The sequence below is a fragment of the Octopus sinensis genome, linkage group LG1, assembly GCF_006345805.1.
Source record: "Octopus sinensis linkage group LG1, ASM634580v1, whole genome shotgun sequence".
NCBI lineage: Eukaryota > Metazoa > Mollusca > Cephalopoda > Octopoda > Octopodidae > Octopus > Octopus sinensis.
The window spans coordinates 208,568,241-208,580,940 of record NC_042997.1 but is presented as its reverse complement, the minus strand read 5'-3'; the positions used below and the strand labels follow the sequence as shown (position 1 = coordinate 208,580,940).

The window sequence follows — 12,700 nt, the reverse complement described above, 5'->3', positions numbered from 1 at the left end:
CAGACCTGAAAATTTTGACAAAGGTGTTAGCCAAGAGGTTGGCGCTTGTCATGGAGAAAATGGTCGACAACGCACAAACGTGCGCCGTGCCGGGCCGGAGCATCCATGACAACCTCCATCTGATGCGCTACATCATAGACAGGGTAGTTAACGAACCTGGCATGGGTGGGGCCCTGATCAACTTGGATCAATCGAAAGCCTTTGATAGGGTAGACCATCGATACTTGGAGGCAGTCCTGAGAGCGGCTGGTTTCGGTCCCGGGCTGGATAGCTGCCTTGTACAGAGGCATCCGTTCGGTAATTCGCGTAAATGGACATCTATCGAGACCCTTCGACATTGCACGTTCGGTCCGTCAGGGATGCCCCCTCTCGGCGCTTCTATACGTATTGACTCTTGAGCCACTACTGCGGAAGCTGGCGACTCTGAGGGGCATCCCGCGAGAATTAGGATGCGGGACGAGCGTGTCTGCATACGCGGACGACGTCACCGTCATAGTGTCAAGCCACGAGCACATCGAGCGGGTCGGCGAGACACTGAAAGACTACGAAGCGGTGACAGGAGCAAAAATCAACCGGGAAAAGTCAGTGGGCTTGCGGCTCGGCACCTGGAGAAGCAAACCCATGCCGTCCACCAGTACCTCCGTCGTGGGACGCTGGACAGACGGCCCGGTTGAGTTGCTCGGGGTCTGGTTCGGTCCGGACCTCCAAATGGAGAAGAACTGGAACGAGATAACGAGTAGGGTGGTCACTCTCGCCCAGCAATGGGCCGAGAGGAAACTGCCCCTAAAAGGTCGGGCGGAGGTGGTGAACGCGTACATCGCGTCCATCATCTACTACCGCCTGACCGTCGTACCTTGTCCCGACCCTACCATCACCAAACTAGAACGCATCCTCTTCCGCTTCTTGTGGAAAGGATGCGTCCCGATGGTCAGGCGATCCATTTGCTGTCAACACCCGTTAAAAGGAGGGCTGGGCATGCCGTGGTTGATGATGCGCAGACACGCGCTGAGACTGCGACATCTCCGGCTCTATGTAGACGACCGTGAACAGGTGTGGTCGCCGTTTGTGAGGCACGCATTCCCGCAACTCGTCTCCATGACCGAACTACAGTCGTGGATCAAAAAGAGGCCGAAGAAGGGCGAATGGCACCGCGAGTGTCGCGTTGCTCTCAAGCAACTCTGCCGTCCCGGGTCGACCTTGAGTGACTTCAACACAACCAAAGCATTCTATAGGGGATTAGTGGAGGGGAGGTACGACGAGGAGCTCGGGGCAAACCTGGGCGTCGACGAGGAATACCTGACCCGCCTGTTTCAAACGACTTTCGGCCCGGGACCTATGGACAACTTCCAGAGATCCCTGGCCTGGCGGTGCTACCGAGAAGCGCTACCCGTTCGGGATAAGCTCTATAGGCATGGCTCGAGAAACACGGGGCCGACCTGCCCGAGATGCGGGCAGAGCGACGAAACCGTTCTGCACGCAATCGTGCAGTGTCCAGCAATTTCCCACCTGTGGGCTTATGTCGAACGACTGCTGTCACGTGTGGGACGTGTCGGTTTTCAGCCGAGTCTATCGTTAATATCGTCACGCCTCCTCCTTCAAACGGGAGGAAGAGCTATTTTTATCATACTTGTGGCTATGGCGAAAGAATGTATCTGGTGGACGCGTCTGAAAGGATTAGAGACAAACACTTTCCTCTCTGGTCAATCTCTCATCAACTTCTTCAAGTATCACTTGAAGAAAAGAGCGAGAGTAGAGAGGCAAGTTTTGTCTAGTGAATGTTTTAAAAAAAGATGGGTGAATGTAGCAAGGATGGCACGTATGAATGACGAAGCCACCTTGACTATGATTCTATGAACCGTAAAAATTAATACAGAGAGTTGCTTATTTGCAAATAAAAAAAAAGAAATATAACATGTGACTTCATTGACCGAGGTTACCGTGGTCTTTTCCGTAGGCTTTTCTTTCCACGGGTAAACCTCACCTGTCCTCCCCTTTACACTTCATATTGACATTTCTGTGATAACGATCCCTATTGATCAATTTTTTTTCCTCTCCCCCTTTTTTTTAACCCCCCCTTTTTTTGTCCTCCTTCTCTCCTTTTACGATCCCTTTTGATCGACCCCCCCTTTTTTATTTTATTTTATTTTTTATTTTATTATTATTATTATTATTATTATTATTATTATTTTTTTTTTTTTTTTAAAACCTTCAAAAGAAAAGCTCTACCTTGTAATTTGTTCTATCTGTGTGCAGCCCTGTGTGGCTAATAAAGAAACATATCTATCTATCTATCTATCTATCTATGTATCTATCTATCTATGTATCTATCTATCTATCTATCTATCTATCTATCTATCTATCTAGTGTCGCGTTGCTCTCAAGCAACTCTGCCGTCCTGGGTCGACCTTGAGTGACTTCAACACAACCAAAGCATTCTATAGAGGATTAGAGGAGGGGAGGTACGACGAGGAGCTCGGGGCGAACCTGGACGTCGACGAGGAATACCTGATCCGCCTGTTCGGGACGACTTTCGGGCCAGGGCCCATGGACAACTTCCAGAGATCCCTGGCCTGGCAGTGCTACCGAGAAGCGCTACCCGTTCGGGATAAGCTCTACAGACACGGCTCGAGAAACACGGGGCCGACCTACCCGAGATGCGGCCAGAGCGACGAAACCGTTCTGCACGCACTCATGCAGTGTCCAACAATTTCTGACCTGTAGGCTTATGTCGAACAACTGCTGTCATGCGTGGGACGAGTCGGTTTATCAGCTGAGTCTATCGTCAATATTGTCACGCCTCCTTCCTTCAAACGGGAAGGAAGAGCTATTTTCATCATCCTTGTGGCTATGGCGAAAGAATGTATCTGGTGGACGGGTCTGAAAGGATTGGAGACAAACACTTTCCTCTCTGGTCAACCTCTCATCAACTTCTTCAAGTACCACTTGAAAAGGAAAGTGAGAGTAGAGAGGCAAGTTTTGTCTAGCGAATGTTTTAAAAAAAGATGGGTGAATGTAGCAAGGATGGCACGTATGAATGACGAAGCCACCTTGAGCATAATCCTATGAACCCAGAAATTGAAAACAGAGGGTTACCCACTTGCAAACAAATGTGGTAACATATAACAATATTGACCAAGGTTACCGTGGTCTTTTTCATATGCTTTTCTTACCACGGATAAACCTTACTTGCTTTCCCCTTTACACCATACATCATGACACTGTGATACACGATCCCTATTGATCGTTTTTTTCCTCTCCCCCTTTTTTCCTCTTTTTTTTTCTTTTTCATTTTTCTTTTCTGTTTTTTCCTTTTTCTTTTTTTTCTTTTTTTCTTTTCCTTTTTGTTTTTTCCCTTTTATGATCCCTTTTGATCGAAAACCTACGCCACCTTTTTTTTCCCCCCCCCTCAAAAAAAGCTCTACCTTGTAAATTGTCCCATCTGTGTGCAGCCCTGTGTGGCCAATAAAGAAACTTATCTATCTATCTATCTATCTATCTATCTATCTATCTATCTATCTATCTATCTATCTATCTATATCTCTCTCTCTCTCTATCTCTCTATCTATCTATCTATCTATCTATCTATCTATCTATCTATCTATCTATCTATCTATCTATCTATCTATCTATCTATCAATCTAAGACAGACGCAAGTCAAATGGGCTCCACGTAAGTTGGTATTTTTATACGTTCAAAAGTGTATATTGACAAATATTTTGTGTCTAAAAGTTGTGCAACAACATCCACTGCAAACCTTTGATAAATATCTACACAAAAGTTTGCCCCTTGCGGGCAAAATTTAAAAAACAAAATTCTCATAGCCTTCGTGGATTCATTTAGCCATTTTAATTTCAAAATGGCCACTGGTCACCACGAGGCTGAGGTGCAAGTCAAGCGTGACGCAGAGACAGAAAAACAGGATGCTCTGTTAGCCTCCACCACCATCAACATCGACAACAGCAACAAATACAAAACAAAGGTCGCAAGGCCAAGCACCGTCAACACCATCACCGACAACAACACCATGACATAATCTGCTACTAAAACTGCTATCCCTGCTAAAGACATCGCCACCAATAACAATACCAACATCACCATCACCGCCACCAAAGACCGTGCCGTCAATGCTACTAATACCACTAACACCACCACCGTCACCAAGAACGACAATAACAACAACAACAACAACATCGCCACCAATAACAATACCAACATCACCATCACCGCCACCAAAGACCGTGCCGTCAATGCTACTAATACCACTAACACCACCGCCGTCACCAAGAACGACAATAACAACAACAACAACAACAACAACGACGACAACAACAATTCCCTTCAACCACTGCTCACTCCATCACCAACAAGTGAAAAAATAACGACGACAAGCAAACGAAATGCCGAAATTTGCGCTAATGCAGGACTAAATGACGCAGATAATTTTCCACCCCTTGCTAGTTGCATAACCAGCAACCACAAACCTACAACCCACACCCCTGCCATCAACACAAACACCACCGGCAGTAACAACAATAACAAAACAACAACAAACTTCGCCGAGGCGATAAAAGAAAAGGTAACAAAAGTTTCGTTTACTACACAACAGATAAGAGATTGCAGAAACCTTATTACAAATGAAAACGGAAAAATACTCTTACACATACCTCAACACATACTAAATGAGGAGAAAAAAAAGACAATTGTATATAAAATCACAAATAAAAAAACTAAAAGTCCAGAAAAGGCAAGCACAGACAAAGTAGAAAAGTGCTTACGCCCCATCTGGGGATACAAGGATTGTGTGACTTGGGCGAACAAGTTCGCCCACGTACAGGTGGTTTTTCAGAATGAAGAGTTGGCGAAGAAATTCTCAACGATAACCCTTCATTCTGATGAACTAACGATGACACCGAGTTACCTCGGCCAGAAGGTGACGAAGGTCATTATCAGTGGTGTCCCCCAAGTGACTACAACACTGTGGATAACATCCGCCTTAACATCCGAAATGGAGGATTTAAACATCCTAGATATCGGTGTTTCGGAAAACAAGGACTGGCTGGGAAAGAGAATAGAGTTCCTCTTCCACATAAGTCAAGAGGACATAAATAAAATCCCCACCCACGTACATCTTGAGGATGGCCGCAAGTTATACGTAGTAGTCGAGGGCAGAAGGCCACGATGCTATACATGTGGCAGTGAGGCACACCTCAAAAAGAGTGCAAAACTGCCGCAAAATTACAACACACAAACAGCCACAGGAAAATTCACAAAAGCCAGCATTATTGCCCACACCACAATATGGACAGCTAGTCAAGAAGCTGTATGCGGAAATGCAAAAAACAACAAAGAACAAGCCACCCAACCAAACAACACCAACACCAGCGCCAAGAACAGAATCATCACCACCAACAAAAATAAACCAATTCCAACACCAAACAACAGCAAAACCCAAAGGAACAGAAAAACAAAGAAAACACACACAAACTGATCCCCCATCCCTTATACCGCACTCAACACACAAACACTCAACAACCAACAACAACGAAAACAACAACACAACCACTACACAGACAAACATAGAAGCCCACAACATACCCCTACCCTCTTCTGATTCCTCAGAAATTTCGTCGGAAGACGAAACCAGTGAGGAATGGCAAATAGCTACAAAAAGAAGGAAAATAAAGAGCAGAAACACCCCAAACCAAATGCAAACACGAACAAAGCAGGGGAAATACATCTCCCGAAGACATTTCAAAACCCAACGCAAACAACAGCCCACCAACACACCACAAAAACATACAGCAAACATGCTCACAGCCATAGACACCAAAAACACAAATTTGATGGAATACATCCAATCAAAACAAACATAACAGAAGATGACATAAAAACAAACAATCACCCATACACAACACCACCAGACCACATCAAAATATTACACATCTCCAAAGTCTGCACCACACACTCAAAGGCATTTTACCCAGTGCGGTTGGTAAATGCCAAAAATATCTCACAAAGAAACTGTACTGGGATCTTCTCGAGGACAAACCAACGGAGGAGAAAGCAAAAACTTTCGAGCAGTAAGTAACCCTCTGTATTCTAATTCATTAGAACTATGATCAAGATTGGTTGTGTAAATGCGCGTGGCTTGGGGTCCCCTTGGAAACAAGGGTACCTCTTAAATGACATAAAGTCACATAAGTTAGAAATCATAGCCATAAGTGAGACCAGACTCCACAATCCGCGGGCCCTAAAGACCATGTTTGGCGGACAGTTCAACATTTATTTTCCCCCCTGTCTGCCGAGAATGGGCGGTAGTGGCACCGCGGTACTTTTTCACAAGAGTCTGGATCTCAAGTAAGGACAATATTCGTAGACCCGGAGGGTAGACTGGTCGTCCTGGATGTCGACGGCAGCAATGGGTGCGCTTTTCGACTCGTATCAGTTTACGCACCGCCCTTAACAGGTCGGGCGGATTTCTTTCAACGTCTAGAAGTATTCTTGGGAACGTCTCGTCCTTTACTCTTAGTGGGGGATTGGAATGCTACCTTGGACACGCATGTAGACTACGTGGGTAGAGATAGGAATAGACGGGGATGCAAATGCCTCAGAGACCTGCTCAGACGCTTTCAACTGTCTGACAGGTTCCGACTAGACCACCCGAATGCGCCAACGTGGACATGGAGCAACCGCATCGGGTCGTCGAGATCGTATCTAGATAGGATACTGTGTAGGACAGTAGATAGAGATAGCATAGGATGTCCACAATTCCACATAGTCAGCTACACGGATCACAAACTTGTGACATGTACGCTAGACTTAGGTAAGACACTTAGGCAGGGTCCCGGATACTGGAAACTAAACGCGTCTTTCCCATCGAGACAGTTTTCAGAGACCGGATTAGCACACTAGTAAAGAGGGCTTTGACGGGAGCCATCATCAACAACAAATGGTGGTTTGCCCTCAAGAGAGCAGTAAAAGCAGAAGCGATTAGGTACAGCAAAGCACTAGCCATAGATAGAAATAGAGTAGAGGGTGAGCTAGTTAAGAAGCTAGAAGAGGCAATAAGAAGCGGCATCGCATCCGACGTTTTGGCGGCGAGGTTGGCCCTCGACCAACACTTCAACGCCAAACACGAAGGATGTGCTGTCAGAGCTAGGATGCGTGCTCTAAGGAACGAAGGTGTTGGAGCCGCGAGAGAGGCCCGGGTGGCAGAGGCGCAACAGGGCAACAAAGCCACCATTCGGTCCCTGGTAGATGAACAGGGGCGCGAATTGCTCGAGCCAAGTAAAATGTGTGAGGCCTTTCAGCAGCATTTTGCCCGACTGTTCGGAACGAGTGGAGGGCAAGAACGTAGGGTGGACTTCAGTGCCTACCTACATAGCCTACCACGACTCTCGACAAGAAAGGCAGGGTGCTGCGAAGGTGCCATCACGGCGGCGGAAGTGCGGGAAGCGATGGCAGAATGCTCGAGGGACAAATCACCGGGTTTGGATGGTCTACCCTACGAGCTTTACAATTGTATGCCAGACTTGTTTGGAGATCTCTTGGCGGCGGTGTACTGCAACTGGCAGCAAAACGGGAGCATTCCTGGTTTTGTGAGCCGAGGAGCCGTAACACTGCTGAAGAAAGATCTAAACAAGGGAAATGTAATAGATAACTTTAGGCCCATCACTCTGCTTAATGCAGACTTGAAAATTTTGGCCAAGGTGCTAGCCAAGAGGTTGGCGCTTGTCATCGAGAAACTGGTCGACAAGGCGCAAACATGCGCCGTGCCAGGCCGGACCATCCATGACAACCTCCATCTGATGCGCTACATCATAGACAGGGTAGTTAACGAACCTGGCATGGGTGGGGCCTGATCAACTTGGATCAATCGAAAGCCTTTGATAGGGTAGACCATCGATACTTGGAGGCAGTCCTGAGAGCGGCTGGTTTCGGTCCCGTCTTCCGCGGCTGGATAGCTGCCTTGTACAGAGGCATCCGTTCGGTAATTCGCGTAAATGGACATCTATCGAGACCTTTCGACATTGCACGTTCGGTCCGTCAGGGATGCCCCCTCTCGGCGCTTCTATACGTATTGACTCTTGAGCCACTACTGCGGAAGCTGGCGACTCTAAGGGGCATCCCGCGAGAATTGGGATGCGGGACGAGCGTGTCTGCATACGCGGACGACGTCACCGTCATAGTGTCTAGCCACGAGCACATCGAGCTGGTCGGCGAGACACTGAAAAACTACGAAGCGGTGACAGGAGCGAAAATCAACCGGGAAAAGTCAGTGGGCTTGCGACTAGGCACCTGGAGAAGCAAGCCCATGCCGTCCACCAGCGCCTCCGTCGTGGGACGCTGGACCGACGGCCCGGTTGAGTTGCTCGGGGTCTGGTTTGGTCCGGACCTCCAAGTGGAGAAGAACTGGAACGAGATAACGAGTAGGGTGGTCACTCTCGCCCGGCAATGGGCCGAGAGGAAACTGTCCCTAAAAGGTCGAGCGGAGGTGGCGAACACGTACATCGCGTCCGTCATCTACTACCGCCTGACTCGTACCTTGTCCCGACCCTACCATCACCAAACTACAACGCATCCTCTTTCGCTTCTTGTGGAAAGGATGCGTCCCGATGGTCAGGCGATCCATTTGCTGTCAACACCCGTTAAAAGGAGGGCTGGGCATGCCGTGGTTGATGATGCGCAGACACGCGCTGAGACTGCGACATCTCTGGCTCTATGTAGACGACGGTGAACAGGTGTGGTCGCCGTTTGTGAGGCACGCTTTCCCGCAGCTCGTCTCCATGACCGAACTGCAGTCGTGGATCAAAAAGAGGCCGAGGAAGGGCGAATGGCACCGCGAGTGTCGCGTTGCTCTCAAGCAACTCTGCCGTCCTGGGTCGACCTTAAGTGACTTCAACACAACCAAAGCATTCTATAGGGATTAGTGGAGGGGAGGTACGACGACGAGCTCGGGGCGAACCTGGACGTCGACGAGGAATACCTGACCCGCCTGTTCGGGACGACTTTCGGGCCAGGGCCCATGGACAACTTCCAGAGATCCCTGGCCTGGCAGTGCTACCGAGAAGCGCTACCCGTTCGGGATAAGCTCTACAGACACGGCTCGAGAAACACGGGGCCGACCTGCCCGAGATGCGGTCAGAGCGACGAAACCGTTCTGCACGCACTCGTTCAGTGTCCAACAATTTCCGACCTGTGGGCTTATGTCGAACAACTGCTGTCACGTGTGGGACGAGTCGGTTTATCAGCTGAGTCTATCGTCAATATTGTCACGCCTCCTTCCTTCAAACGGGAAGGAAGAGCTATTTTCATCATCCTTGTGGCTATGGCGAAAGAATGTATCTGGTGGACGCGTCTGAAAGGATTGGAGACAAACACTTTCCTCTCTGGTCAATCTCTCATCAACTTCTTCAAGTACCACTTGAAAAGGAAAGTGAGAGTAGAGAGGCAAGTTTTGTCTAGCGAATGTTTTAAAAAAAGATGGGTGAATGTAGCAAGAATGGCACGTATGAATGACGAAGCCACCTTGAGCATAGTCCTATGAACCCAGAAATCGAAAACAGAGAGTTGCTTATTGCAAAAAAAAAAAAAAAAAAAAAAATATATAAATGTGACTTCATTGACCGAGGTTACCGTGGTCTTTTCCGTAGGCTTTTCTTTCCACGGGTAAACCTCACCTGTCCTCCCCTTTACACTTCATATTGACATTTCTGTGATAACGATCCCTATTGATCAATTTTTTTTTCCTCTCCACTTTTTTTTTTTTTTTTTTAACCCCCCTTTTTTTTTGTCCTCTTTCTCTCCTTTTACGATCCCTTTTGATCGAAACTCCCCCTTCCTTTTTTTTTTTTTTTTTAAACCTTCAAAAGAAAAGCTCTACCTTGTAATTTGTTCTATCTGTGTGCAGCCCTGTGTGGCTAATAAAGAAACATATCTATCTATCTATCTATCTATCTATTGACGGATGTGATGTCGTTTAAGCTCCGAAGGTAATCATTTATTTTGACTATTTATAGGCCAATTTTTGTGTAGATTTTTGCAAATAAGGTGTGTAAGGCAACCAACTTTCATTTGAGTGCTTTTCCAAGGGAGGAATTCGCCCCTAGGGGCAGTTTCGACCCCGTTTCATTTCTGTAATTTTATTCTCGACATTAGAAAATGTCTAGAAATTTTATTGTAGAACGCTGGTCGCGTTCTTTTATTGACCAGCAATTTCCTAGTCTGGAAACGACAGAGAAAAAAAAGAACGTTCGCACGGAAAATGCAAACGTAAAATTCGGTGAAATGAACGCTGCAACCACGTGCGTTAACAGCCCTGTCACCACCGCCACCACCACCACTAACAACAGCAACCACGAGACAACAACTGCTACTACCACCACCTCCACCACCACCACCACCACTAACACGACCAACATAAATGATAAAAATAAAACTGAAACGAAAACTATTGACAAAAACAACAGCAACAACAAGAACAACAATAAAAATGAACTATCTAATAGTGAAGATGTTAATACAAAAAATCAACAACATCAGTAAATTTCGCAGACATTCTTCGCCAGAAGAAAGAAATCGTAACATTCACAAATGAAGAGCTCATAGAGACAAGAGCTCTCTTTACAACCCGTGGACAAGATTTAGTCCTGCATACACCTCAACATATAAAACAAGAAATAGAAAATAAGACAATTGTATATAAAATTATTAGAAAAAACAAAAAACAAATGAACAGATTACAAAAACTGATGTGGAGAAATGTTTAAAAAACATAATGAAAGAAAAAGAGTATATAAACTGGGGTCCCCAGTTTAACACAGTAGTGGTCCGCTTCCCTAACCAGGAAGTGGCAAAAGCTCACTCTACTGAGTCTCTGGGAAATGATGAAATCATCATGGTCCCATTATTATAAAAACCAGAGGTGAGTAGAATTACTATCAGAAATGTACCCCCCGATATGCCGAACAAATGGATAACAGGGGCAATCTGTTACCACTTGAAAAAGATCAATATTCTAGAAACAGCCGTGTACCTAAACGACAATTGGGGTGGAAAAACAGTAGTAGTGACCATCCAGATTGAGGGGGCCTCTATCGAGAGCCTACCCGACAAGATATACTTGGAGAATGGGCAATGCCTATATGTTATGGCAAAGGCAAAAAGCCTAGATGCTACAAATGTGGCAGCCCCGAACATTTGATTGCCAAGTGCGATCTGGTACAGAAAAAACAAGAAAGAACAATCAGAAAACAAATAAAATCCCTTTGTTGCCAACACCAACACCAACACACTCAATTATGGAACAACGCCAAGAAAAACAACAAACAGCAAAAAACCCCAACAACATCACCAAGAAAAACAGTACCAACACAATCACCGTTGACGTCACAACCAATTAAAACTTGTTGAATCTTCAAAAAATCGACCCACAACACACCCAGGACGACAATTAAAAAGACAGAAAACACTGACGAGAAGACAAATGCTACCCCTAACACCACAACACAAACACACCGCACAAAACATCAACAATTTATACAAGCATACATAGTGATCCTGTTCTTTTTCCTCTACCCCATACTGATACGTCGGACGACGAAAGTTCGACGGAATGGCAAATAGCCACAAGGTAAAAGAAAAAGATCCAAAAAATCCACCAAACAAGGAATTAAAGCAGGGAGATATCTAACTCAGGACAACATCCCCTAGACAATCAAAAAAGTAATGAACCCGTAAAACCACACACACAACTAACTGCAATAGACACAGACAATAAAGAATTAATGGACTACATCAAATCTAACATGGTCGTCTGTGAAGATGACTTTAAGACAAACAATCATCCGCACACCACACCACCGAAACACATCAGAATTTTACACATAACACAAGCACAACACCACATACTGAAAACAATATTTCCGAATGCGGTAGGCGGGTATCAACGATACCTGTCGAAAAAACTATACAAACACCTCATCAAAAACGATACAAAAGAAGAGAAGAAAAAATGAAACTTTAAAATGAGTAAGTGACCTCACTTCTTGCCTCTTGTCTCTTCTAATATAGTGTGTAAAACACAATTTTCGTAAATGTCAAGTATGCTTAAATTAGGTTGTGTGAATGCGCGTGGCTTGGCGTCGGCTTGGAAGCAAGGTTACCTTCTAAACGACATCAAGTCACTGGACGTGGATATAGTAGCTATCAGTGAAACCAGACTCAGTAAGCCGCGGGCCCTCGAGTCCATGTTTGGCAATCAATTTGACATTTATTTTTCTCCCTGTCTGCCGAACATGGGTGGTGGAGGTACTGCGGTGCTTTTTCGAAAGAGTCTAAAGGTAAAGTAAGAGCAATATTCCTAGACCCGGAGGGTAGGCTGGTTGTCTTGGACGTGGATGGCAGAAATGGGTGTGCATTCCGTCTGATGGCAGTTTATGCACCGTCCTTAACGGGTCGGGCGGATTTCTTCAGACGTCTAGAGGTTTTCCTGGGTACGTCTAGACCTTTACTGTTAGTAGGGGATTGGAACGCTACCTTGGACACGCATCTAGATTATGTGGGAAGGGATAGGAATAGAAGGGGGTGTAAGAGCCTCAAAGACCTGCTCAGACGTTTCCATTTGTCTGACAGGTTCCGACTCGACCATCCGAACGTGCCAACGTGGACTTGGACAAACCGCGTCGGATCGTCGAGATCT

At 46.1% G+C, this 12,700-nt stretch overlaps 1 protein-coding gene across 1 annotated transcript in view; it reads right to left on the bottom strand.

Annotated features, from left to right (window-relative positions):
- The window catches only part of LOC118765385, a 23,860-nt gene extending 12,266 nt beyond the window's left edge, over positions 1–11,594 (bottom strand). Inside the window, exon 1 of the mRNA XM_036507366.1 lies at positions 11,585–11,594. The gene's annotated coding sequence lies outside the window, so the exon portion shown is untranslated. The remainder of the gene's footprint in view (positions 1–11,584) is intronic.
- Between the last annotated feature and the right edge of the window lie 1,106 nt (positions 11,595–12,700).